We start from the raw sequence: 5,456 nt of genomic DNA, 5'->3' as shown, positions 1-5,456 counted from the left end.
GCCAGATTAGAGTGAAGAGTTCCAAGGGAGACAGTGGGTCAGCTACTGTCTTGGCACAAATAGACTGTGTACCCAACACAGAAGAAAAGAGAGCTCATCAAATGTTAAACATGAATTAGGTTTAGAAGTTTAACAACTGGAAAAAAATGTCTGATCAACAATTTCAGAGTTATTAAGAATTAGCAAAATCATATTTGTCCCTCTCCTTCCCAGTTTCAGTTTTATCTTGAAATATAGCCTCTTTCCCCAATTTAGGCTTCTGTTTCTTTTTTCTTTTTCTTTTCTTTTTTTTTTTTTTTTTTGACTATGTCTAACAAAGTACCTATTTTTCAAGTCCAGAGGGAAGATTTGGGTTTCTGGGCAATCTGTAACACTTTTTTAGGTAAAATTCTCTAGTTTCAATTCATGACTCATAAAGGAGAATGAATTGTTAAAGATAAATGGGAAGTATGGCTATTTTTTGGAATTTGACATATTAAAACTGTACATGACCAGGTCGGAAGTAAGGAACAGTATTAAGAAACATCATTTTTGCTCGTAGGTGTTTTCAGTGTTCCAGAACAGGTCATAATACATTTACATATAGGATGGGATGCATGAGAAACCCTCACTGTATAGTGATGACAGTTGAGATGAAATTCTCTTTCCATTTATTACTCCCAGATAAGGTATAACAATTATCTTATTATTCAGTGAGTATGTAATGACTTAGTGTAGATAAGGCATGATGTTTTCATATGAAATTTTTGATCGTCTTCACAACTGGTTAAACCTTTTTAGATATTATGTCCGTTTTACCTTAAACAATAACAACAAAAGAGATGAGCATTATCTTTCTCTGTTAAGCCAGGTATAATGCAACTAATTTGCCTAACAATTGGACTAGGACGATGTTATTTGTTAGAAACTAGAGCACTATCTAAATTTTAATAAGAGTGGGTAAAATATCAGCAGGCCTAATTACTACTGTAATGGTTATTGACAACTAATAAATGCCTCTTGAATTTCCCTATGGACTGATTTAATTCAGATAGGGTAATACATAAATTTTCTTTCTTCTAGTCCATATGAATACTTAAGGCCAAATATTCGTGGAAACAATTAGACGATTCAGGATCATGCCTATATACACCTATATACACCTATATGTCTATAAACACCGTAATGCCTCCTAATGGAAATGCACCTGGAGGGTCACCATAAATAATGTACTATATGTAATTGAAAAAATCCTTTTACGAAACAAGTCCAGTGAATTGGTGCTAGATTTAGCTCTAGTTGAGAATGTACAAATAAAAATGAATAAATCGGAGAGTTCAGTGTTCAGTCCTTTGCTAAAATATACTTTCTGGTAGCATTTTAAATCATGACAGCAAACTCATGTGGAACTCTTTTCTGGTTTTCTTCACAGTGTATTGGTATAATAGATATGTGTACTTCTGATAAAAATGCAGACCTTAAACCTTTTGCTCACTAACCCTGACTATCAGTTGCTGTGCTATTTAGAAGTCACAAACCTTGCCTGTGCTGGAGACTTTTGAGAAAGATCTATTCAGATGTACTTTGGACCAAGAATGTTTTGGTTGATGAATCTGCTGTTTGTGTTCAGAAAATGGTTGTCTGTGTTAAGTTTATGATAGCAACCAGTGGTGATAAATCCACATCAGCTGATAAACATTTTTGCTATTAACAGGGTGGTTTTGATTTTTAGCTTTGTATGAAATGGACCTTTTTCCAGATATGTTTCTTAATATAATTGGTTAAATGTATATACAGCTCTGTGTGCATGTTGTGTTTGTGTGTAAGAGAGAGGCAGACATGAAAAGTTTTATACTCTCAAGAATGAGTTTTGGAAAAATTATCAAATTCATTCCATGTGCAGAATATGAAAAAACATAGGACAGATCAGGTTACTGCTTATATAATGTCATATGGGCTATGGATTAGCCTCTAACACAGTTGAAAACTGAAACAAAGTTTTGTACTTGATGTTATCTGTGTAGATCTTCATATTTTTATGGATATATATTCATTAGCTTCAGATTCACATTTTATTTCAGAAGAGAAAATTGCAAATTGGTCTTTTTTTTTTTTTTTTTTTTTGGTCAGGTTAGCTAGATTTAAAAGGAGTTTTTGTAGAACATGGTCTGTAGTTGAACTGGAAAATCTATTCCAGCTTTCACATAAATGATAAATTAATCAATATTTGAAAAATTTCTGTTAGTTTGAGTTTTTATAAACTATACTGGGAAATGATATATAGTGTCTGAAACATGTTCTATATCACTTGTGATATAAAACTAATAGGATGGAAAATTACTTTGAGAAGAAAGTGAGTTCCACATTAGGTAATTGGCTCTTTTTATATAAAATTATTCAATAACTGAATGACAATTGGAGAATTCAGCATTTATGATGCTGAAATAATATCTCTTTATATAAAAATTTTTATATTTAAGGAAGTGTATTTTTTACTATGTACTTGGAATATTTACATGGTGGCAAGAAGCATAAATTTATCTGAGGGTTTTTTAAAGTATATTTTATTGGGTATCTCACACATTATCAATTCAAAATATTTTAATTTTTATTGTCACTTTTCTTCCTGGTTTTATGAAAAATAAATTGTTTTCCAATACTAATTTTATCCTGAAATGTTAACAAGTTCAAGGAAGACAGGTTTTGAAATGTTTGGGCAAATACAACATTATTTTAGAAAATTGGGTGTTCCTTGATAATGTACTAATTGTGTTCCTCCCTAAAACAACTGTTTTAAGTTAAATTATTAATTGCATGAATTCTACACACATTGTATGTATATCTATTACCCATACTGAATTTTTATTCAGTGCAATTTTTTGGACAGTTAGTTGTCAGTAAATTTGCTTGGAAAATAGGTTGCACTAAGATTATAGTGGAATCTGTCCAGAGATTCTGGTCACAAGTGTGAGAAGCTCCGCCTCCCTTTCCTTTTAACCCTCCTTTCATTGCCTAGAGTTGATTACATAGTACTGAGCAACTGTCTTTAAGAGTAATCAACAGAATATTGACTCAGTTGATCTCCAAAGGAAGTACTTTAACTTCTGTACCTACCCAGTTCAGCTTCTTCCTTTCACCTCATTCTGGTTCCACTAGTAGTTGATGACAGCTTTCTGACCATCCTGCTATTAATTCCTTCTCTCTCTTGTTGGCTAAAGTCTGTTTTTCCTGGCCAACCTGCTTCTTCTCTATTTCAGTCCTCTTCTCAACTCTCCTTTGATCTCTGTTAATTATTACTCTTTATTTTCCTTAAATCCCACCCCTCCTTCAGAATTAACCTTGGTTTATTTTGTCATAGTTTACTGCTTCAGCCTGGAATATGAATGTGCAAGCCAGTATTTTTTGCCTCATTATCTTCCATCTTAAATCCACTTATCAGTCAATAACATTTTCCAGTTATCTAGCCCTAGGTATGAAGAACTTTCACTGTCTTTCCCAATGCTGTGAGTATAAGTATTCACAAATAGCCCATGGGCCCCAGAGAAATCCTAATAATGGTAATAATAAATGGTTAATATATGTTTAGTGCTTACTTGTGCCAATTCTAAACCAGGTAATTTATATGGATTTGCTCATATGATTTCCCCCTTCCAACCACATCATGAAGTAGCTGCTACAATTATATCCAATTTATAGCCTAGAAAATTAAGACTTACCATGATCACCCAGTGAGCAATTGGCAGTCAATGTCTCAACCAAGATTATTGGTTTCCAGAAGCCACATACCTATAGGTGGGGCCTGGGCTCTACAGAGGCAGGGTATCTATTTAAGAGAGAGAGAGAGAGATTAAGATCTCCAAACTCTCTTATTGTTTTTAGGGATCCTTACTACATGACCACACCCAAATTCATGCTTCATTGAACAAATAATTATTGATCACCTACTATGTGTCGGCATTATTCTTGATATTGAAGAAAGCAGTGAGTAAAACTGACAAAGTCATGGATATCATGTTGTTTACATTCTCATGGGAGGGACAGATGATAAAAATATGTTATATATGATGGAAGTAAGTTCTATTAAAAAATAAAGCAGAGTAAAGGGAAAGAGTGTAATTGTGCAGGGGAATGATATTCTTCCTATTTGTCCTTTTTGATAAGGTGACATCTGAATAGAAACAAAAATAAAGCGAGGAGGTAAGCCCTGAAAATATCTAGGGAGAGAGAATGCCAGGTGGAAAAAGTAGTAGATGCAGAGATCCTGATGTAGATACACACTGCTTTGTGTTTGTAAGGATAAATAAGGAAGGAGGACCTCCAAGATGGATTAAAATGAGCAAGGAGGGGGAAGAATAACAGGAGGAGAGTTTAGAGAAGGATCGGGGACATAGGTCATAGTATGCTCCTCAGAATTTCTTTGGGGTCTCAGGAAACCTCTGAATATATTTGTTGAGTTATCTGGATGTTGTGGGGAGAATCAGTGATAAGAAGTTATTATAAAATCCAAGTAAAAGATGCAGGTAGCTTAGGATAAAGTGGTGATGGAGTTGGTAGATAGATAGATAGACAGATAGATGTATACAGGTATGTACACACATTTATGTACATATTTTTAATTGAAATGTAATATACATATAGAAAAGCACATACATCATAGATGTACAGCTGGATGAATTTTTTCCTGGGCACACTAGTGTAACCAGCTCTCCGATTAAGAAACAGAATATTGGAATCCTAGTAGCCCTCTCATTCTACATTCTAGTAGCATGCCATTCTTACCAAGAAGAAACACTGTTCTTACTTTTAGAATAAGGGTTGGCAAACTGTTTGTGCAGAAGATCAGATAGTGGGTATTTTAGGCTATAAGGACCACAGGTAGTTTTTTTTTACATATTATTTTCTCCAATTATTTTGATAGTAAAACTGTGTATAATTCTGTGTTAGAAATAATATATGCCATTACAATTTTGAGAGCCTTGCCCTTCTAATCTTCTACCTTCCAGAATATATAATTTTGAGTCCAAGATCTTTTTTTCCCAATTTGCAGGCCCTCATCATGGCACTTTTTGATCCAAAGATAAATGTTTCTTTTTCTAAAAATAAATGTTTTCTGTCCTACCCCTCATTCTTACCAATCAAAATAATGAGTGATCAAATGTTTTATAATCCAAATGCTATTCAAACATTGCTCTCATTTTGGGGGAATAAAGCAGTAGTTTTACTCGGTTTAGGTTGCTCAGATTTCACAGCAGTAACTTGGAGAACCAGATATCTCTAATGTTATGCCAGAGCCCATCCATTCCAGAACAATCTTGAATCCAGAAATATACTCTACTCAGAAACAGTATTTGGGCCTGGCTACCAAGACTCTTTTGGGTACTTAGAGGGATTCCCTAGAGAAATGGCAACACTCTCCAGGGAGACTAGTAACCATACCTATATGATATATTTGCTGCTCTCTCTCTCTCTCTCTCTCT

At 34.1% G+C, this 5,456-nt stretch overlaps 1 long non-coding RNA gene across 1 annotated transcript; it reads right to left on the bottom strand.

Moving 5' to 3' along the window:
• Positions 1-715: 715 nt before the first annotated feature.
• On the bottom strand, positions 716-4,679 carry LOC113920674. Its single transcript, XR_004819987.1, has 3 exons — positions 4,630-4,679; positions 3,696-3,802; positions 716-798 (listed from the first exon to the last, which is right to left on the bottom strand). It is a non-coding gene; the product is annotated as an uncharacterized LOC113920674 (long non-coding RNA).
• Positions 4,680-5,456: the final 777 nt, after the last annotated feature.

Source organism: Zalophus californianus, chromosome 3, assembly GCF_009762305.2.
Source record: "Zalophus californianus isolate mZalCal1 chromosome 3, mZalCal1.pri.v2, whole genome shotgun sequence".
NCBI classification, from domain to species: Eukaryota; Metazoa; Chordata; class Mammalia; order Carnivora; family Otariidae; genus Zalophus; species Zalophus californianus.
Note: the sequence above shows the minus strand (reverse complement) of the source record. Positions and strands in the feature narration are given on the sequence as shown.